The sequence below is a fragment of the Piliocolobus tephrosceles genome, chromosome 5 (assembly GCF_002776525.5).
Source record: "Piliocolobus tephrosceles isolate RC106 chromosome 5, ASM277652v3, whole genome shotgun sequence".
NCBI lineage: Eukaryota > Metazoa > Chordata > Mammalia > Primates > Cercopithecidae > Piliocolobus > Piliocolobus tephrosceles.
Window position 1 is genome coordinate 105,476,247 of NC_045438.1, and position 24,446 is coordinate 105,500,692.

A 24,446-nucleotide genomic window follows, 5' to 3' on the forward strand; every position below is an offset into this window, starting at 1 on the left:
TCAAATCATTAACAAATACACAATATTCAGTATTCAGGTTTTGTTTTGTTTTGTTTTGTATGAGATGGAGTCTCATTCTGTCGCCCAGGCTGGAGTGCAATGGCGTGATCTCAGCTCACTGCAACCTCCACCTCCTAGGTTCAAGCAATCCTCCTGCCTGAGCCTCTTGAGTAGCTGGGACTACAGGCACCCATCACCATGCCTGGCTAATTTTTTGCATTTTTAGTAGAGACGGGGTTTCACCGTGCTAGCCAGGATGGTCTCAATCTCCTGGCCTGGTGATCCACCCACCTCAGCCTCCCAAAGTGCTGGGATTACGTATGTGAGCCAGTGCACATGGCCAGTATTCAGTTTTAATGCTGCTTTCTGTACACAGCACAGTCCAAAATTCCCTGGACAAAATTGTGTGCTGCACAATGTATTACAATAGCTCTCCACAAAAGCACTTTCCAATTCAAATTATACTGCATATCGACATATACTTTGTTGAGAACCACAGAAGTAGTAGAAAGGACAAAAGGGTCGAGAGGCTGTAATTTCATCATTAAATGATTGATTGAAGAGGAGTCCAGTTCCAGATCACAAGTCATTTGCATGACAAGTATTAGGGTTAAAGATTTGAAAAATCTACATGAGATTCCAAAAGACAATATTCGTGGAGACTTGAATACTGCTTATTTTAATCTGCATTTAAAAGCCTGCCTGATTCACAGCATATTTTTTTCCCAAAAAATAAAAATAAAAAGTGAAAAGTATAAATCTTATATTAGCTCCATTATTGTAAGGCAATTTTAATATATCTACTTTTACGTAGATTTTGTATGATTTTATGTAGATTTGTATCTTGGTCACATATGCATTATTTTATAAATAATTAAAATTGTGCATCAAGTGTTTTTACTATGTATATGGGGCATAAGAGGTACCATATGGATAATATTTAATTTAAAAAAAGAGAGATACATTTAATATTTAAGGAAATTTTATCAGAGGCATTTTGCATATACAATTTATAAGAGACCTTAGGATCTGAGCAGGAAACAGTAAGACAACTCAGAAATTAACAACATATAACCACCTCTAAAACTAGGAAGGAAAGCCAATGGGAAGTGCTATTAGAATTGGAGCACAATGGCTGGCATTACTCAGCAGAACAATAAGGTTGGGAGTCTGGTGACAGCTAGTTTTATGGAGGAGATTCATTCACTGACACAGATGCTGCCCACATATACAGGGGACAATACTGCATTCCATTCTTCCACTGGTTCTTCCCATGAGTAAAATCTAGCTGGAAGTGAGCTGCTAAGGCCACCTCGGAAATATCCCTATTGCAGTCAACCTAGCTGCAGTAAAGACTAGGACACAGGATAGGCAAAGAAAAAATTCTCGGCCATGCAGGTTCAGGAAAGGCACTCTACCCCTCTTGTTCTACCTTGCGTGCATTTTAATTTTTTGGCATGTTTGACTCAAAGAAAACAAAAAAAGCCTTTACATTTCTGCCTAATATGAGACATCTACACTTGAATAAAGAAATGGTCTCTTTCCTTCTACCCGGGAAGTATCTCAAAGACATATCCATTTCGAGTTTAATTTTTCCAGGTGAAACAACCATCTGTTGTAGCTTCTCATGATATATCAATGACCTATGAACTAAATGTTAAATCAACCTAATCAATACTCTTCATTCAAAGTAGTGGAGGAAAGGAAGAGGGGAAAAGAAATGTATATATTTTTGCTACAGAACTCATTTTTGAAACAGAACACAAATTTGCATTTATTGTTTCCTGTTTAACCACGTATATCATTTTTCTGTTGTCTTCAGTTGGAATATTAGCTCTTACTTATTTTGTTATTTTCCCTGATAAAACAACTTTATTCTTAAAACATCTGACATATTAGTAGTACTACATTTCTTACATTACTCAAATATTTCAGTGATCTTTAATGTAGGACTTGAACTCATGAAGTGGTACAAGAAATCGCCAGAGTTCCAAGCATTATCTTACTTCCAAGTATTGTGTAGTAGCAAGTAAAACTTTCCTCGATAAAACATGCCTATCTATATCTATGTCTATCTCTATATCTATACCTGTATCTATCATGACTGGAAGAATATTCAAATATAAAGCCTCGAGAATACCAAAATATCCCCAAAGCAGTATCAAATCTATTTTAATAAGATTGCTGTTATTTCCCTGATAGAAACATTCTTGTTTGAAAACTAAAACCTATGGAATTGCAGACCGAAGTTTCAGGGACAGGAAACCAAAAATCTCAAAGTACATTATTTGATATAATGGTAGGATGGGTCATTTTAACATTTATCTCTTGGTTCTCTGATCTATGTAATCTGGCCTATGGTAAAAACAGTATCTTAGACTTGTAATTGATAAAAAAAAAAAAAATGAAGAAAAAATTACCAACCTCGCTGGGTATCGTTTACCATTTGGCACTGTGACTGACCCTTCAGCTGGCCTGTTAAATTCCGTTAGGCCAGCTTCTTCTGCATCATGGGGTACGTGGTATGCTCATATGATTACCCTTCTACTGAATGCCCAGAATGAACAGAAGCCAACAGTAAGCTAAACACTCAACATGGCACCATTACTCAGAAAGAATATCCAACTACCCAATCGCAGGTTAATTATGATACATTTGTCCATCACTGAGGGGTAGCAATCTGGCTTACTTGAAGAAATGCCACTTAAGATAGAAAAATAGGAAAATAGATGTATTGATTTCCACATTCATTTTTCTTTCCAATGCTTGCTAAAGCCTCCCACTTGTCAAATTCAGTTAGAAATTATGAATCATTTATACACAGGACATCCTTAATCCATTATGCAACAAGTCTCACCAACATTTGTATTTGGAATTTGTGAGAGCACAGTAAAACAGCAACAATCCAAACTGCACAGCTATTCTTCCATTCTTTTTGTGGTTCAGATAAATGCTTTTCCTTTTTTCTACTTTTAGAAAATAACAACTTTATCAAGATATAATTCACACATCATAAAATTCACCCTTTCAAAGTCTATAATTCAGTGATTTTTTATATGTTTACCAAGTTGGATGATCATCACCACTATGTAATTTTAGAACATCTTTATCATCCAAAAAAACCTTTGTACCCATCAGTAATCACTCTCCATTTTCTCTCCCAACCTCAGGCAGCCAATAACCTACTTTCTGTCTCTGTGGATTTTCCTGTTCTGGATATCTCCCATTAATAAAATTATACAATATGTATGTATCATTTTATGATAGACTCCTTGTACTAAGCCTAATGTGTTCAAGGTTCACTCATGTTGTAGACACCTTAGTTGTTTTTATATTTTATTATTAATAATAATTCTGCTATAAATACTCATGTACACATTTTTTGTGGGGACATATATTTTCATTTGTCTTGGATATATGCATAAGAGTGAAAGTGATGGGTTGTTTAGTAACTCTATGTTTAACCATTTGAGAACCTGCCAAATTGTTTTCCAAAGCAGGTGTGTCATTTTATGACCCCATCAGCAATATATGAGGCTTCCACATTTTCCACAACCTTACCAATAGTTCTCAGTATCTATCCTTTTACTTTTAAACATTCTAGTGAGTGCAAGGTAGAATAACATTGCCCCTTTAATTTGTATTTCACTAATGAGTAATGAGACAAAAGAAAAGATCTACTGATATGCTTATTGAACATTTACATATTTTCATTGATTAAATGTCTATTGAAATCCCATTTAAAAAATTGTTAAAGCTGAATTGTCGTTTTATATTAGGTGGAAAGGAGATCTTTCCATACATAGAAAACAAATACTTTATCAGATATACATTTTACAAGGATTTTCCCATTCAGTGGGTTGTTTCACTTCCTTGATAGTATACCTGAAACACAAATGTTTTTAATTTTGATAAAGTTAATTGTATCCATTTTTTTCTTTTATTGCTTATACTTTTGATACTATGCAAAATAAGCCACTACCTAATCCAGTATTACAAAGATTTACCTAATTTTATTCTTACAGTTTTGCAGTTTTTGTTTTAATGTTTAGGTATATGACCCATTTAGAGATAATTTTCTATATGGTGTGGGTAAGAATACAACTTCTTTGACTTGCACTTGGATAACCATGTATTCTACTGCCATTTGTTAAAATGATTACCCCTTTCTCCATCAAATTTTCTTGGCATTTAGTCAAAATGAATTATTATTATTATAAAAATAAGCATCTACTTCTAAATAGTTAAATATATTATTGATGTCTATATTTACTCTTCTGCCAGTGCCTCACTGTCTTGATTACTGCAGCTTTATTGTGTGTTTTGAAACTGACGATTATGGCCTCTGCAAATGTATTTATCTAAGATTGTTCTGGGTATACTAGGCATCTATATAAATCTTTTAGGATCAGATTATTTTGGGTATACTAAGCCCCTTGCATAAGTCTTTTAGGATCAGCTTGCCAGGTCTGCAAAGAAGTCATTGGGATTTTGATAGGGATTGTGTTTAATCTGTGGATAATTCTGAGAAGTATTGCCATTGCCATCTTTACAAAGTTAAGTCTTTATTCACAAAAAAGGATGTTTTTTCCATTTATTTTGGTTTTCTTAAATTATTTCCCATTATGTCATGTAGCCTTTTTTCATGTTAATACAACATGTTTATTTTATTTTTGCATTAGTCTTTATTATGATGGATTTAAATACATGTGTTTAAAGGTCAGTCTAAAGCATGCCTCTTTACAGAGGCACATGCTTTTCACAGAGAAGTGAAAGTGCAGGCTTGTTACATAGGGAGACCTGTGTCATGGGGGTTTGTTGTACAGATTATTTCCTTTCTAGGTATTAAGGCTAGTACCCATTTTTAATTTTTCCTGATTCTCACCCTCCAAAAGGTTCCAGTGTGTATTGTTTCCCACTCTGTGTCCATGTGTTCTCATCATTTAGCTCCCACTTATAAGTGAGAACATGCAGTATTTGGTTTTCTGTTCCTATGGTCACTAAGGATCATGGCCTCCAGATCCATACAAGCTCCTGCTAAGGACATGATTTCATCCTTGTTTATGGGTTCATGGTATTTCATGGTGTATATGTACTGCATTTTCTTTATCCAGTCAATTGTTGATAGGCATTTATGCTGATTCCATGTGTTTGCTATTGTGTATAGTGCTGCAATGAATGTTCACATGCATGTGTCTTTATAATAGAATTATTTATATTCCTTTGGGTACATACCCAGTAGTGGAATTGCTGTTCTTTTAAAAAATGTTTTAAGTACATAATATTTGTACATTTTTATGGGGTACATGTGTTATTTTCATACAAAAATATGGTGTGTATTGATCAAATCAGGGCAAGTGGGATATCCATCACCTCAAACACATTATTTCTTTATATTTGGAGCATTCCAAATCTGCTCCTCTAGTTCTTTTTGAAATATACAATAAATTATTGTTAGCTATAATCACACCAAGGTGCTACTGAACATTAGGTCTTATTTCTACTAATTTCTTTTTGGTACCCAGTAACCATCCTCTCTTCCCCTCACTGTCCCCCATTACCCTTCTGATACTCTGGTAACCATCATTCTACATTCCATCTTCATGAGATAAATTTTTTAACTCCCACGTCTGAGTGAAAACATGCAATATTTATCTATCTGGCCTTGGCTTATTTCAGTTAACAGTGTTCTCCAGTTCCATCTATACTGTTGCAAATGCCAGGATTTTATTCTTTTTTTATGGCTGAACAGCATTCTACTGCATATATGTACCACTTTTTTTTTTTTTTTCCATTCATGCTGTGATGGATAATTAGGTTGATTCCATATTTTAGCTATTGTGAATAGCACTACAATAGATGGAAATGCAGATATATCTTCGATATGCTGATTTTCTTTATTTTGCATTTATATCCAGCAGGGGGATTGCCAGATCATATGGTAATTCTATTTTTAGCTTTTAGAGGAATCTCCGTATTGCTTTCCATATTGCCTGTACTAATTTACTTTCTCACAGTATACAAGCATTCTCTTTACTCTGCATCCTCATTAGCATCCATTATATTTTGTCTTATGGACAAAAGTCATTTTAATAGGAGTAAGATAGTATTATTTGTAGTTTTAATTTGCATTTCCCTGATAATTAGTGATGTTGAACATTTTTTCACATACTTTTTGGCCATTTGTATGCCTTCTTTTGAGCTATGTCTACTCAGATCATTCAGATTTTTTAAATTGGATGGTGATGATGACTATAACTAATTGCTATTGAGTTGTCTGACCACCTTATATATTCTGGTTTATTTATTTATTTATTTATTTATTTATTTATTTATTTATTTATTTATTTTGAGACCACTCACTCTGTCACCCAGGCTAGAGTGCAGTGGCGCAGTCTCAACTCACTGCAACCTCCGCCTCCCAGGTTCACTCCATTCTCCTACCTCAGCCTCTCCAGTGGCTGAGACTACAGGTGCTGCCCCCATGCCCAGCTAAGTTTTTGTATTTTTACAAAAAGGGGGTGTCACCATGTTAGCCAGGATGTTCTCGATCTCCTGACCTCGTGATTCGCCCGCCTCGGCCTCCCAAAGTGCTGGGATTACATGCATGAGCCACCGCACCCAGCCTATATTCTGGTTATTAATAGCTTGTCATTAATATTCAAACTTGAATAGTTTGTGTACAAATCTTTAATATTTTTACTCCAAAAGATTCTATGTATTTTATTCTATTTGATTATAAAAATGAAAATGTCTTCTTAAATTCATTTTCAGAATTTTCTTTGTTGTATGTAGATATGCAGCTTTTGTGTGTGTATTCACTGTTCTTAATCTGGATACCTTTAATTTATTTTTCTTGAATATTTGCCTTGTCTATGACTTTCACTACAGTGCTGTAGAAATTAGAGAAATGGATGTATTTGTCTTTTTTTTCTGATTTTAGGGAAATCTTTTCATATTTTATCATTAAATATGATATTAGCAGCAGAATTTTTTTGGTCAATGGCCTTTATCAGTTTGAAGATACTCTCTTTCATTACTAGGTTTCTGAGTGTTTTTTTGATTATGATTGTTGAATGTTTTCAAGTACTTTTGATATACCTATTAAAATTGTCATGTAGTTTTTGTCTTTTCTTCTATTGTATGGTGTTTTTCATTGATTACTTTTCAAATATTATACAACATTGCATTCCTGGAGAAACCCATTGGGTCATGTTATTAAATATTTTGAGATTTGGCTTGATAATATTTGTTGAGAATATTTCTTTCTATATTCATAAGGAATATTGGTCAGTAGTTATATCTTCTTGCAATATATTTACCTTGGTTTAATATCAGAGTAATAATGACCTAAAGATTTGTTGCATGATTTTGTTTTTGCTTCTGTTTTTTGGAAGAGTTTATGATTTGTATTAATTATTTTAAACACTTGATATAATCGCCAGTGGGGCTAAGTGTATGCTACATGTTGATTGTTGTAGTTTTGTTTCTCTTTTGGTGAAAAATTTTTAATTACAATTAACTCTCTATGTGTTATAGAACTATTCAGATTTTGGATTTCTTGTTGAGTCAAATTTAAAGATTACATAGTTCTATGAATTTGTTCATTTTATCTAGTTTTTCATAGTATTTATTTTTATTATTTTTAGTTATGTAAGATTATTAGTGATGCACTCTCATCTATTTCTGAATATAATAGTTTGGGTATTCTTTCTATTCTTGACTAGTCTAAATAATGAAAAATAAATACATAAATCAATAAATTGTCAACTTTGATAACCTTTTTTCAAAAACAAACTTTGATTTTGTTGATTTTCTCTATTATATTTCCATCCTGTTTTCTATTTATTTGCACTCTAATCTTTATACTGCATGCCTGCTGCTTTTTTTTTTTTTTTGAATGTTGATTGCTCCTATTTTTTTAGTCTTTTAAGTGTAACATGTTACATTGTTAATTTGAGATCTTTCTCATTTTATTTTGTGAACACATGTAACTATACATTTCCCTCTGAATACTGCTTTTGCTGCAGTATACCATAAATGATATGTTATATTTACATTTTCAGTGATATAAAAGTTTTTCTATTTTTAATTGTATATCATGTTTGACTCATTTGTTATTGAACAGTGACTGCTTTTATTTTCATGAATATCCTTTTCAATTATTTTATTACTTTTTTCCAGAAAAAGTAATTTGTATGAATTCAATTCTTTAAATTTGTTGAAGTTTGCCTTGTGAACTAACACATAATCGCCTTTGTAAAGTGTTCTGTGTGTGTGTGTGTGTGTGTGTGTGTGTGTGTGTGTGTGTGTGTGTATACATATTTGGGGGTTACCTGTATCCCAAAACAGCAGAATGATCTATACCTGTCTACTCAGTTTAGTTGATTTATACTATTGTTCATGCTTTCTATTTTCAAGCTGGTGTTCTATGTATTACTAAAAGTGGAATATTTAAGTCTGCAACTATCATGGTAAAATTGTTAATTTCTTTTTTAATCTATGTTAGCTTTACTTCATGTATTTTGGAGCTCTATTTTTTGGTATATATATATATGCTTATAATTATATTATTTCTCATGTATTTACAGTTTTATTATTACAAATATACATATATTTGTGTTTACTATTAATATATTATATCTTTTTCTATTATTTAGCTTTCAGTTTATTTGTGCATTTCAATAAATACCTTTGAGCTCACCTTAATTCAGTGGATAACAATGTTAATTGAGATTCTTGGATTTGTTGATTAATTTTTTAAATGAAATTAGGAAAGTTTCCAAACATCACCACTCAAATATTTTTTCTGTACCTTTCTCTTTATACTCTATTTCTGGAATTCTCATTGTTCATATGTTGGTATATTTGATGGTGTTCCCACAGGTCTTTGAGATTCTGTTTGTATTTTATCATTGTTTCTTTTCTACCTCAGACTTGGTAATCTTATTTGATGTACCATTAAGTTTATTGATTATTTTATCTGTGAAATCTATGCTGTTCAATTCCTCCAAGGAGTTTTTAAATTTTTTAATAATAAATTTTATGTAATATAAATAAAATTTTATTTTATTTAATATAATTTTATTTAGTTTTATTTATGTACTCTAGCACTTATATTTTTTACGTTTTACATGTAATTCTCTCCATTTTGATGTTGTGTACTTGATGATGTCATTTCTATATTTTCATTACTTTTAGATGATTTCCTTGGATTTAAAAAAAATTTATAATAACCAATTAAAGTATTTTTACTAAAAATTCCAAAATCTTGAGGGCTTCCTCAACTATGTTTTGTATTTACTGCTTTTATTTTTAGGTATTAGTCATACTTTCTTATTTCTTTGCATATTCATAACTATTGATTTCAACTGTTGCTTAATAACTATATATTATATCTAATATAATGAGGTCTATATAAAAATCCAACTCCATTTCTCCACTAGATTTTGCTCGTGGTAGTGTTTGTTGCTGATTTGGCTTTTTTTTTTTTTTTTTTAATGGACTTTCTGGAGTAATTCTGTAATTTTTTTTCATCTGACACCATGAAATTTTTTGCTTGACAAGTGTTAGCTTAGAGGTTAAGTCATTACTGAACAAAAATTTTCTTAAATATCTTAAATCAATAAGCTTCCCCAAACCTTCCAAAAGATGTCTAGGGGTGTGTGTGTGTGTGTGTGTGTGTCTGTGTTGAGGCATTCTTTCATGCTCCAGCACTTTATGACTCTTCATTAACTTTCACTGACTACTTGTTCAGAAGCCCAGGGTCATATCTGAAAGACTCTTGCCTTCTCAAGTCTTTCCTCATCGTGTACATAACCCTACACATATGAATTACTTTCAAGATCTGAGTGATATATTTCAAGCTCTTCAAAGTTTCTTATGAACATATTTTTGATATTATTTTGTTTGAATTTTTTTCTTTTGCTAGACAGTCTCTTGTTTGTCCCAACTTGTATTGCCTCCACATGCGTCATACTTTTTCATTTTTTTTTTTTTAACCTTAAGTTCTAGGGTACATGTGCACAATGTGCAGATTTGTTATGTAGGTATATATATGCCATGTTGATTTGCTGCATCCATCAACTCGTCATTTACATTAGGTATTCTCTGACAGATATCCTTCCCTCTTCACCCCACCCCATGACAGGTCCCAGGGTGTGATGTTACCCTCACTGTGTCCATGTGTTCTCGTTGTTCAACTGCCATCTATGAGTGAGAACATGTGGTGTTTGGTTTTCTGTCCTTGTGATAGTTTGCTTCGAATTATGGTTTCCAGTTTCATCCATGTGCCTGGAAAGGACATGAACTCACCCTTTGTTATGGCTGCATAGTATTCCATGGTGTATATGTGCCACATTTTCTTAATCCAGTCTATCATTGATGGACATTTGGGCTGGTTCTAAGTTTTTGCTATTATGAATAGTGCCACAATAAATATACTTGTGCATGTGTCTTTATGGTAACATGATGTATAATACTTTGGGTATATACCCAGTATTGGGATCACTGGGTCAGATATTATTTCTAGTTCTAGAAACTTGAGTAATCTCCACACTATCTTCCACAATAGTTGAACAAATATACACTCCCATCAACAGTTTAAAAGCGTTCCTATTTCTTCACATCCTCTCCAGCATCTGTTGTTTCCTGATTTTTTAATGATCACCATTCTAACTGGTATGAGATAGTATCTCATTGTGGTTTTGATTTGGATTTCTCTGATGACCAGTGGTAATAAGCATTTTTTCATATGTCTGTTGGCTGCTAAAATGTTTTCTTTTGAGAAGTGTCTCTTCATATCCTTTGCCCACTTTTTCGATGGGGTTGTTTGATCTTTTCTTGTAAATTTGTTTACGTTATTTGTAGATTCTAGATATTAGCCCTTTGTCAGATGGGTAGATTGCAAAGATTTTCTCCCATTCTGTAGGTTGCCTATTCACTCTGATGGTAGTTTCTTTTGCGGTGCAGAAGCTCTTTAGTTTAATCAGATCCCATTTGTCTGTTTTGACTTTTGTTGCCATTGCTTTTGGTGTTTTAGTCATGAAGTCTTTGTCCATGTCTATGTTCTGAATGGTATTGCCTAGGTTTTTTTTCTATGGTTTTTATGGTGTTAGGTCTTACATTTAAGTCTTTAATCCATCTTGAGTTAATTTTTGTATACACTGTAAAAAAAGGGATCCAGTTTCAGCTTTCTACATATGGCTAGCCAGTTTTCCCAGAACCATTTATTAAATGGGGAATATTTTCCCCATTGCTTGTTTTTGTCAGGTTTGGCCAATGAGAACAAAGACACAACATACCAGAATCTCTGGGACACATTTAAAGCAGTGTGTAGCGGGAAATTTATAGCATTAAGTACCCACAAGAAAAAGCAGGAAAGAGCTAAAATTGACACCCTAACATACAACTAAAAGAACTAGAGAAGCAAGATTAAACACATTCAAAAGCTAGCAGAAGGCAAGAAATAACTAAGATCAGAGCAGAACTGAAGGAGATAGAAACACAAAAAAACCTTCAAAACTTAATGATTCCAAGAGCCAGTTTTTTGAAAAGATCAACAAAATAGGTAGACTACTAGCAAGACTAATAAAGAAGAAAAGAGAGAAGAATCAAATAGATGCAATAAAAAATGATAAAAGAGATATCACCACTGATCCCACAGAAATACAAACTACCATCAGAGAATACTATAAACACCTCTATGCAAGTAAACTAGAAAATCTAGAAGAAACGGATAAATTCCTGGATACATACACCCTCCCAAGACTAAAACAGGAAGAAGTTGAATCTCTGAATAGACCAATAACAGGTTCTGAAATGGAGGCAATAATTAATAGCCTAACAACCAAAAAAAGTCCAGGACTAGATGGATTCACAGCCAAATTCTACCAGAGGTACAAAGAGGAGTTGGTACCATTCCTTCAGAAACTATTTTAATCAATAGAAAAAGAGGGAATCCTCCCTAACTAATTTTATGAGGCCAGCATCATTCTGATACGAACGCCTGGTAGAGACACAACAAAAAAAGAGAATTTTAGGCCAATATCCTTGATGAACATCGATGCAAAAATCCTCAATAAAATACTGGCAAACCTAATCCAGCAGCGCATCAAAAAGCTTATCCACCACAATCAAGTCAGCTTCATCCCTGAGATGCAATGCTGGTTTAACATTCACAAATAAATAAATGTAATCCATCACAGAAACAGAACCAACAACAAAAACCGTATGATTATCTCAATAGATGCAGAAAATGCTTTTGCAAAATTCAACAGCCCTTCATGCTGAAAACTGTCAATAAACTTGGTATTGATGGGATGTATCTCAAAATAATAAGAGCTATTTATGACAAACCCACAGCCAATATCATATTGAATGGGCAAAATCTGGAAGAATTCCTTTTGAAAACTGGTACAAGACAAGGAGGGCCTCTCTCAACAATCCTCTTCAACATAGTGTTGGGAGTTCTGGCTAGGGCAATCATGCAAGAGAAAGAAATAAAGGGTATTAAATTAGGAAAAGAGGAAGTCAAATGGTCTCTGTTTGCAGATGACACGATTGTATATTCAGAAAACCCCATCATCTCAGCCCCAAATCTCCCTAAGCTGATAAGCAACTTCAGCCAAGTCTCAGGATACAAAATCAATGTGCAAAAACCACAAACATTCCTATACACTAATAATAAACAGAGAGCCAAATAATGAGTAAACTCCCATTCACAATTACTACAAAGAGAATAAGATACCTAGGAATCAAACTTACAAGGAATGTGAAGAACTCATCAAAGAGAACTACAAACCACTGCTCAGTGAAATAAAAGAGGACACAAACAACTGGAAGAACATTTCATGCTTGTGCATAGGAAGAATCAATATTGTGAAAATGGCCATACTGCCCAAGGTAATTTATAGATTCAATGCTATCCCTATCAAGCTACCACCGACTTTCTTCACAGAGTTGGAAAAAACTACTTTAAAGTTCATATGGAACCAAAAAAGAGCCCACATAGCCAAGACAATTCTAAGCAAAAAGAAAAAAGCTGGAGACATCATTCTACTTGACTTCAAGCTATACTACAAAGCTATGGTAACCAAAACAGTATGATAGTGGTACCAAAACAGATAAGTCAACCACTGGAACAGAACAGAGGCCTCAGAAATAACACCACACATCTACAATCATCTGATCTTTGGCATCACACGTTTAATGTTAAACAATTGCCAGTGATTTTTTTTTTTTTTTTTCTTCAAATACTGTTGGTTCCAGGTGAGGTGTCAGAGCAGCAGCAAGAGAAGTGATTCACAAGAAGAATTTATCAACAACATTATAGGTATGAAGGGAAAAGTTTTATTAGATTAAAAGAATGCTGTAGAAGAGTGAAGCGAGGAGCCTCATCAAGAGAGGACTGAGTGAGTCACTGTGGATTTTCCTTAGAGGTGTTTATGGACCCTAAAGCAGGAGTTTGAGGGAAATGTGGATCATATTAGCCACATAAGTCATGATAATAATTACACTTGTAGTAGATATTTTGGTGCCTTGATGTCAGCAAGAGTTGCACAACGATTTTCGACATTCATGAATTCCAGAGATGTTTGAAATTCGTTATTTATAAATTGATGGGAAAGAAGCCTGGAATCAGATGCCACATTAACATAACAGGAAAGTATAATTACTTCTAAATGTATCAGATAAGGAATTTTGCCTCTGGATGGCCTGTTTGGTGGTCACCAGGTGATCTTTGCTCTCCTCATTTTCTCCCTGACAAATATCTTGGTCAAATCTTTTATCCTTTATGTTTCCCCATGCTCAGTTTACCTGCTGCCAATTAGGGTCTCAAGAAAGGGAAAATGGCAAGGTGAAAAGGGGTGTTGAGTCTGTCTGTCTTCTTCCCGCTGAAATGGCGTTGAAAGGATAAGTTGCATTTTCCCTTTCTTGCTCTCTCTCATGAAGCAAATGAAGAGTTATGAAAAACTTATTCATGGGGGAAGACCGGATTCCTTCAAGAGGCCCCGTGTAAATGGCAGTTGCTATTGCAGGCTGGTATTGGGACTGTGTAGTCATCTGTAAGTGGAATCATTGTAATCTGGAAGATATAAACTTAATCAGAGCATTTAAAAAGCAGGGACCAAATATTAAAAGAATGATGAGGAATAAAGGTCCTAGGAATGGGAGAAGCCATGTGATTTTTGGAAATGAATTAGTAAAGGTTTTGGCCCAGTCTTGGTTCCTCTGGGAAAGTGTGTGTAGCCATGCAGCTTGTTTAAAAATTTATTGAATATTAGTTTCCACTATTTTAAAACCATTGATGTAGGTGCAACAGGATTTATTGATGACATCACAGACTCCTACTTGTTCAGATAGGAAGTAGAGTTTGTCTATTATCAAAAATTATTCCTGCTAGTGAGTCTAAAGCCTTTTCTAGCACCAAAAATCTTACTCCAGTTCTTGCTTAGGCTATGATAAGGGAGGTAGTAAGTTCCTGTAATGTGATTTAATAGTAAATAAAACCTCCTTAAGGGGTGAGAGTTGTGATAATTCCTACAACACTGGCCACAATAAGTCTTAGGGCTCTTTTGTTTTGTTTTGTTTCTTTTTTTTTTTTTTTTTTTTTTTGGTAGAATGAGATTATAGATTGAGAGTTATATTTAAGACAGCAATTTGGGTGGGAGATACTGCACCCAGAGTACAATCCCATAATACAGAGAATTATCAAAGTAAGATAGGGCTAAACCTTTAACAGGGTTTAAATAATTATAAGCAGTGCTGCAAAGCCATAGGAACCCTGGAAGGGCAGTTAATATATTTTTGAGGCTTCTTGGAGTAAAGAGGGCCATGCTGCTAACCCTCTTAAAGAGGGGGCCATCCCTGGGATAGTACATTTAAAATTTTTGAAATACATGCTATAGGGTGCTTAGAAGAACCGAGATTTTGGGCTAAGACTCCCAAAGCTATTCCCCCTCTATCTGTGTATATACAAAAAGAAAGGTTTAGTCAAGTCTAAGGAGGGTAAGGTCAGGGCTGAGATGAAAACCTCTTTTAAAGTGTTTAGATCATGCTTCATACCATTATTCCTACATAGAGGTCCTCCCCAGTTCCCTTGAGGGCTTCATATAAAGATTTTGCTACTAATCTGAAGGAAAGAATCTGTATTTTCCAAAACCTGACCATATTTAAAAAGGACTGAAGCTATTGTTTATTTCCTGGGTGACATGGTTTGGCTCTGTGTCTTCCCATCCCGCCAAATCTAATGTTGAATTGTAATCCTCATTGTTGGAAAAGGGACCTGGTGGGAAGTGATTGCATCTGGGGCTGGATCCCCCCTTGCTGTTCTTATGATAGTGAGTGAGTTCTCATGATATCTGCTTGATTGTAATCCAGGAATAGAGATAGATGTGCTTGTTCTTGCCCTTGCCCTTGTTCTTCAGGGCTCCCTTGTCAGGTAGGTTGGTGAGGTTATAGCTATAATAGTCTAGAAGGAAGACACACCTTCCCCACAATGAGAGAGAAAGGAACACTCACTCTTCCAATGACCTTCTTGTTTACAATAAGGACAGGGTTCCAGGGGTGGCTTGTAACCCAGAGACTTGGGACATTCTCTACCCCAGTGTCCTGGATTCCTGTAGTTATGACAGGCCCCTGTTCTGCTAGTGTTATAAGGACAAGCCTTGGGGTAATTAGCTAACAAAAAGAATGTGCCAATGCCGTGGCCATGTAATATGCTTGGCAATGGCTTTTTTTCTCCTTCATTTGAGCTTTTCTATTTTTTGTTTCCTCCTGGTTACTGAAAATATTAAAGGCTACCTTTAGTAAAGTAGGAAGGGAAGTTTGTGGGCCTTGTTCTAAGTTTTGGAGGTTTTATCTGATATCTGGGGAAGCCTAACTTTTTATAAAATATATGGCACAATGGATTGACTCTCAGGGCTTTCAGAGTCTAAATTTGTGTATTTATGCATGGCCTCCCCAAGTCTAGCTTGGAAAAGAGAAAGGCTCTCATATGGCTACTGAGCAATTACTGTAGTTTAAAAAAATTAATGGGTTTTATTAGAGCCTTTTTCATTCCTTTCAACAAACAAGTTATCATATAATCTTACCTGCCCCTGCATTTGTTTGTATTGGCATCAGTGGCCTGGTACTGCCAATTGGATTCTGTCTCAAAGACAGCTTTTGGCCCAGCTCTATTATCTTTAGGATTATGAACATAAACTTCATTAGCCCAAGCTCGAGCTGAAGACCATATGCATGATTTTTCTTCATGGGAACAGAAAATAGTTAATACCACAAATATGTCTTGCCAGGTTAAATCAGAGGCAATCATTAAAGCCCAAAATTATTGAATGAATTTCGAGAGATCTTGGCTAAATAAGTCCAACTTGAATTGAATTTGCAAAAGATCAGACATTGGAAAAGAGACATGAATTCAAATTATCCCCAAGTCTCCATTTGCCACCTTGCGGAAAGGCAAAATATTTTTAGAACTTTCCGAGGACTCTATATTAGTGGCATCTGTGACTCCTGTGTGAACATGTGAGGGGAATAAAATATCTGGATATGAGGGGTTGATTAGCGGATGGAGCAGATGGAGAGGGTGTAGATGAAGTGGGAGCAGGCTAAGGAGAGTGTGATAGGCAAAAGGAATGCTCATCTAAAACATTAGAATCAGGGAGGGAGGAAGTTTCTTGGACACATACATGACAATTTTCATGTAATTTTGGGTTTTGAGAAAAGTCACAAAGAGCTGAATATACAGGAACTCTGAATCTTTTCAGAGGTTCCAACAAAATGAGTCTAGTTATAAAATAATATTTCAATCCAAGGTCCCATTGATAGGACAATTTAATTTATTGGACTTTTATATCGAACCCAATCTGTATTACAAGATAAAATTAATGCTTATTTTTGAGAGTTTGTGTGCAAAAATGTGACCAATATTTAAGAATGCAACCCAAGTGTAAGTCGAATGGAATTGAAGAATGAACTGAACCCATGTTGGGTTTAGATCAGGGACCACAAGATCCCTGAGGTGTCCCTGAGGCTTTTGGACCTCCCTTTTACCTTTGGCACACTCGATCCAGGGGTATCGCATCACTGATAGAGGGCCTGCCCTTTCCTGTACGACTAGTTCAGGTGTGCCCTTGTCCGAGCAGTCAGCTCAAAACTAATGTGCAGGAGAACTCTCTCATAATTTGAGACGCAGTGTCTGTGAAAAAGTTGAATCCAAAATTGGGTCCACAACCAGTAGAGTATGTCTGCACAAAGTTGAAATCACTGCTGCTCATTTACAAGCCACGCTTTACAGAGCGTTTAAGTAAAAGTGGACTTGCCACTCTGTTGTACGAGAGCAAATTAGCTCTTTTGTCTTGGCCTTGGCCCTCAGCCAGAAGTCATTAATCGTCAGAGAGTACTTAAGCTTTTTACTGGCAGTCTGAAAATAGAAAAGAACCCTGGCCAGTCCTCCACCCCTAAGGGCAGTGACAGACAGACATCTTTTCTCCAGGGCTTCAGGATCCCACCAGAACATGGCTCAGCCAGGGATGGTCAGTTCCCAAAATAAAGAACAAGACTGTCAAGGGAAACAGGGAGAAAAGAGAAGGGAGAAATCCCAGTGAAGTCCCCGTATGGGCCACCAAGATGCTAGGCGAGGTGACAGAGCCCCAGCAGGGGAAACTGATTGGCATGTGAGTAGTAAGACATATTTACCAAAAATGGCATAGATTTGAAAATAAAAATTTTATTAGATAGAAATAATTCTGCAGAAGAATGCAGCAAGTTGTCCAGTAAGAGAAGACTGATCACACCACAGTGAGTTTTTCTTTAGGGGTATTTGTGGACTTTAAAGAACAGCTTGAGGGAAATTTTTAGCATAATAGTGATGTGTGTCAAGATAAATGATTACATTTGCAGACATTTAGTGCCTTGATGGCAGGAAAGGTTTCACAATGAGTTTCGACATGCATGCATTCTGGAGATATATAGATATTCTAGTTATTTACAAATTTTTAGGAAACAAGCCTGGAACCAGATGTCGGCTTTATAATAAGAACGTCTAATTATATCTCAGTTCCTCAAATAAGAAGTTTTGCCTCTGAATGGACTGTGTGATGGCCACCAGGTGATCTCTGCTGTCCTCAGTTGGTACAGGACCTTTTATCCAGAGTGAGATCTGCATCACATTAAATAATTGCACACTCTAAAAGTGAGGCTTTTCTAGAGTACTTCTGGAAAGTTAAAACAATATAATTTTCTGCAGATTTTTTTGAAGGAGGTCCATATCATTTCCATACCCTTCAATAATGGCCAAACTGCTGGTATCCACAGCAATTGTGATGGCTGGGCTGCTAGTTCTCAAAACTACTCTGGACCTGAGAAAGTGGGAATTAAAATAGGGCTAATTAAAATGCCACAAATATCTTTACTCTTAACAAAGATTCAGTCATTTCGGTTCTTTCTTTCTCTTTCTTTCTTTTCTTTCTTTCTCTTTCTTTCTTTCTTTCTTTCTTTCTTTCTTTCTTTCTTTCTTTCTCTCTCTCTCTCTCTTTCTTTCTTCGTACTAAAGTAATTTAAATTCATTTAAAGCTGATTTTCCATGCTGCTCAATATTTGTGCAACAAAAAATAAAAACAAATACATATTTCTTATTATAGAGGTTTCGTTAGAAAAACCAATATCTAAAAACAGATATATAAATATTTTTGTCACTGTATATGAAACATTTTTTAAAAATCAGATAGTATATTAATTTATAACATATAAGTTTAAAATATGTCAGTACTTAAAATTTACGTCCATGAAAAATTTTACTTTTTTTTGGTGAAAGTTCTCTTTTTTGAGTTACCTTTAATATTAAACAATATTAAATAACAACAAACAGTAGCACTTTTAAGTATAGCAAATCTTTTTCCAGAGTCAAGATATCTTCATGATTATCAACTTAGTTTTTATCAACTGAGATATTTTCTTTGCATATTTTCCATAAAACTGTATCTATGATGATTTTTAAACAAAATTGAACATGAAACATACACACATATAATTCCAAATTGCTGCAAATTTACTATTACATTTTACCTTACTTCAAACAATTACTATTTTTGCATGCTATTATTTTAATTTTTGAAAAAAATGAAATAAATTTTAAAAATTATAATAGTACATTATCCTAACTAAATCTGACTGAAATAAGCAAAAATATTTAAAATAATTGTACTATTTTATGCCCTCCAATACCCTACAATTAAAATACAGTAAAAAGATGATAACAATGTTTTGCACCCAATGCTAACTTTAATCAAAGAGATAAAGTGTTCATTTAAAAATGTTATTATCTGCCAAAAATTTTCAGGCAAATTTTCTCTATCTTATTATTAATAAAAATGCTTTTCCAATACTATTTTGCTGTTTATCAGCAAATTAATTTCTTATCTGTCACATTTTTGCACTTTCTCCAGTATTGTCCTTACACTGAATATAATCTATAACATTAAAAACATAAGCACCTCTAACACATAGCCTCAGTTCATCCTTTGATTTATGTTATTACTTATATTACATATAAGCCTTTATAAATCTGATCTTATATCTACAGAAAGAGCTCATGTCTGTCCAATTGTCATTCATAAGTATAAAGGAGGTGTAGTAGTCAGGGTTCTCCAAGACATGGTACTAATGGGTGGGTGTGTGTGTGTGTGTGTGTGTGTGTGTGTGGTGAGAGAAAGAGACAGAGAAAGAAAAACACAGAGACAGAGACAGATACAGAGAAAAAAGAAGAGAGGGAGACAGAGAGAAGTTGATTTTAAGGAACTGGTTCATGTGATTGTGCAGGATTGGAAGTCCAAATTCTGCACGGTAGGCTGGGAGACTGGAAATTCAGGAAACAGTTTATGTTGCAACTGAAGTCTGAAGACAGTCTACTTGTAGTACTTCCTCTTCTTTGGAGGTCAATTCTTTTCTTCAAATCCTTAATGGATATGGATAAAATGTAACTATATTATGGAGAGTAATTTGCTTTACTCATAGTCTACTGATTTAAATGTTAATCTTAAATGTTTAAATGTTAAAAATCTTTAAATGTTAAAAAATACCTTCACAGCCAAATCCATGCATGCTTGACCAAATATCTGGGTACTGTGTCCTATCCATGTTGAAACATAAACTTAACCAGGGCACAGGGACAAAAGTACAATTATTATTTTTGAAACCATAAGGTATTTGTATTTCTATTATTTTACAAATACTTGCTTCTAAATTCAGTGGCCTCCTCTCTATTACTTTCTTTATCAATTGAATTCACTTCCTAATCAGAAGAAAAGGTGATCTCTAGAAGAAAACTTTTCCAGATCTCAAATCGTTACTTTATCATGTCCCCATAGCCTGCTATTAAAAATGATGCATACTGATGTATATTATTGTTAGAATTTTTAAATATATTCTCACTACTAATTAGTTAAAGACATTTGTTACTAGGCATCTAACAAGTATCAGGCAACTGGAAAAGCAAATATGAATAAGACAAACTTTCCTTGAGTAACTTACAATCAAGTGAAGGATAGAGGAAAATGAAATACCAAAATACAGTATGCTATTGCAGTATGATATTATTTGAAGAGCACATATAAACCACATATAAATCAGCGTTGGGAGCTTAACAAAAAATCACTTCCCTAAGATGAGATTAAGGAAGTAAAGATGACTGAAGTGAAAGACCTCACACAGTCCTACAGAATCAGTTTTCCAGAAGGAAATATAGATGAATTGTGACAAATACAGGAAAGTGGTCTATTAAAATAAGTAACTAGAAATTGGCTTTACATTTGGCACATAGTGGAGAATTTTATTGAACAGATGAAAGGGACTGCTGTCATAATGTACTTCATAGTAAAATAGATGAAAGATGAAGTGAACACCATTCAAGGAAAAAAAAAAAGCTTATTTGAACAGATTGAATGAGAAGGGTAGGACAATACTATGAAGCATATCTTGGTATGGAGGAGTTTTTCATTTGAAAAGGGGTTTGTGGATCTTTGATAATTCATGGCTGCCTAGACCAGCTCCGTCGGGGAGACCCTAACCTAGCGGCGCTAGAGGAATTAAAGACACACACACAGAAATATAGAGGTGTGAAGTGGGAAATCAAGGGTCTCACAGCCTTCAGGACTGAGAACCCCGAACAGATATTTACCCACATATTTATTAACAGCAAGCCAGTCATTAGCATTGTTTCTATAGATATTAAATTAACTAAAAGTATCCCTTATGGGAAACAAAGGGATAGGCCGAATTAAAGGAATAGGTTGGGCTAGTTAACTGAAGCAGGAGCATGTCCTTAAGGCAAAGATCACTCATGTTATTGTTTGTGGCTTAAGAATGCCTTTAAGCAGTTTTCAGCCCCGGGCAGGCCAGGTGTTCCTCGCCCTCATTCCGGTAAACCCACAACTTTCCAGCGTGGGCGTTATGGCCACCATGAACATGTCACAGTGCTGCAGAGATTTTGTTTATGGACAATGGAGGCCAGTTTACAGCCAGATTTTGGGGGGCTTGTTCCCAACACCTGGCATTTGGTCAAAAAGATGAAAGAAATTATGGAAGCTTAAGAAGAATAAAAAGTTAAAATTTTTGCTTTCACATATTTTCACAATGTGTATTTCATATAATTTTTATAGCTTTGCAGAGCTCTCACTGTGATCTTAATAATATATAACTCTTATTGGTTGCTCATGTGAAACAAAGACTGCATGTACCATTGCCCTACTCTAATTCAGCTAATTTAAAATTAAGTGGGTGTAGCTCATTTTCACAAAAGTATTTTCACATTTTTGTCATCAACAATGTAACAATAGAAAACTTTGTAATTTTGATTCCATTATTGTGCTGTGTTATATTTCTAATTGAACAAATGTATCTGGCATTAAGGAAGGTTCACTGAAAGCAGAAACATATAGAAATTGTATTCATATGCATACGTATATGACAGTGGATATGTAATAACCATTTGGGTACCATTTATTCAAAGATAATTATGAAATTCCTACCTAATTCCCTTTTTACTAATGGTAAAGACACATATAACTAAATTATATAATGAAATTCTGGTTGTAACTTTAGAAACTCTACTATTGTGTGAATTGGCACAAGCAGCCAAATATAAGAGAAATCTGGACTTTATTGATTTTATTATATTAGTGATTGTTTTACACCTGATTCTCACTCTATCATATTTTTAAATATTGAGGTTAAGTTAATATACAATAAAATGAGCCTATCTTAAGTGTACAATTTAATTAGTTTTGATATTTGTGCACATCCATGTAATCAATACCCTGTTCAGGATGTATCTATCATTTCTATCACCTCAGAGAACTTCATTCTGATTCTTCCTGTAAATCTTGACCTCTACAAGAAAATACTCTTCTGATTTCTATTACCATAAATTAGTTTTTTTATATTATTTATCTTGGATTCAATGAATTTATATAATTAAAATAACTATTATTTCTGGCTTTTTTGTCTTAATATACTATTTTTGAGATTCATCTATATTGTGAATGTCAGTAGTAAATTATTTGTATTGTTGAGTAGCATTCAATTGATTTAATAAACTAAATTTTTCTATTATGCAGTTGATGGAAAGTTGGGTTGTTCGGAGTTTTGCCTGTTGTAAGTGTAACTGATGTAATACTCTCATATAAGTAGTTTGATTTGAAAATAATTCTTTCTATCTCTTGAGTAAGCACTTAAGACTACAACTGAGAAAACATGAGTGTATATTTAGTTTTATAAGAAATTATAAAATAGTTTTCCAAAGTGGTTTTATAAATTCATAAGACTTCCAGAAAAGTATGACAGTTCCAGTACTGCCATATCCTTATCAACTTTTGATTTTGCTTGTGAGTTTTCTATTAGCCCTTAGTTTATTTTAACGTGACAACCAATTTACCGTATAACTGATGCTCTTGGGCAACATTTAAATTCCTAAAGATGCTTATGGATTTGCATAAAGTTTTAATTTTTATGAAGTCTATTTTTTTTTTTTTTTTTTTACTTCTATGGTTTGTCCTTTTTTGTCTTACCTACGGAATTTTTGATTAATAAATGTCATTAATATATTGTATTATGTTTTCCTACTATTGGGGTTGCTTTTTTTGTTTGATATGAGTACATTTCCTTTATTCCAACTTTATCCAGTTTTTTCTACATCATTTGTTAAAAGACTTTCCTTTTTTTAATTAATTGCTTTGATACCTTTGCATAAAATTAACTCATGATGTTTGTGTGGTTCTATTTCTGTGCCCTCTACTTTGTATCATTGGTCATTAATTTTGTTCTTTCAGCAGTTCCATAGTTTTCTGAATTATTGTACCTTTATAGTAAGCTTCAAAATCAGGTGCTAATATTGACAGTATACTTATTCCAACTTTCTTCTCCTCTTTCTCCTCCCCTTTGTCTCTACATAGATAGAGTAAACATTTTTAGATGTTTTATGTCCATCTATCTACACATTTTCTTTAATTTGGCTATTCTATTACTTTGTATTTGATTAACTTTAACATAAATTAAATCAATTAACATCAAATATATATTCCCCAAACCATTATTTCTTAAATGGGATTCTATGTATAGATTAAATAGACAATGGTTTTGTTAAAGAATTGACATCTTACCAAAGATTATGGTATTGAGTCTTACAACCCATCCACCTAAAGGAAACATTTATTTAGGACTTCATAATTTCAACATTTTTTGTAGTTTTCTTTCTAGTGATCTTACCCATGTATTTTTCATAGGTGTCTAATATTTTTAAAAACTATTTATGCTATTTGGTCTACTAGAACAATCAAAAGTAAATATTTTGAGTACTGAAAAGATAATTTTGTCTCTAGGGAGAAAAAAACAATGAAAACTACAGAGAATCTATTAAAGATGAGGAGTCCTAGTAGTAAAATCAGATACAAGTTTCGTTACCTTGAGATGTTAAAAGTTATTTTTAATCTGTTATTAAAAAAATTTCCAGAGCAAAATTTATTCATCATATTATACTATAGTTCACCCTCACCCATGAAAGCAACATTCCAACACCCCCAGTGGATGCCTGAAACCACAGATAATACTGAACCCTATATACACTCCCTTTTGCTATACATACACACCTAAAATAAAGTTTAATTTATAAATTAGTCAAAGTAAGAAACTAACAACAATAACTAATTATAAAATACAATTATAATAATGTTTTACAATTAAATTTTGATGAATATTATCTCTCTCTATCTCAAAATATCTCATTGTACTGCACTCCCTCTTCTTGTAATGACATGAAATAATAAAATGCCTACATGATGAGATAAGTGTGTGAGTACTGTTGGCATTGTAACATAAAATTGAAAATACAGAAGTAAACAATTCACAAGTTTCAAATTGTGCATTGTTCTGAGTGGTATGATAAAATCTCA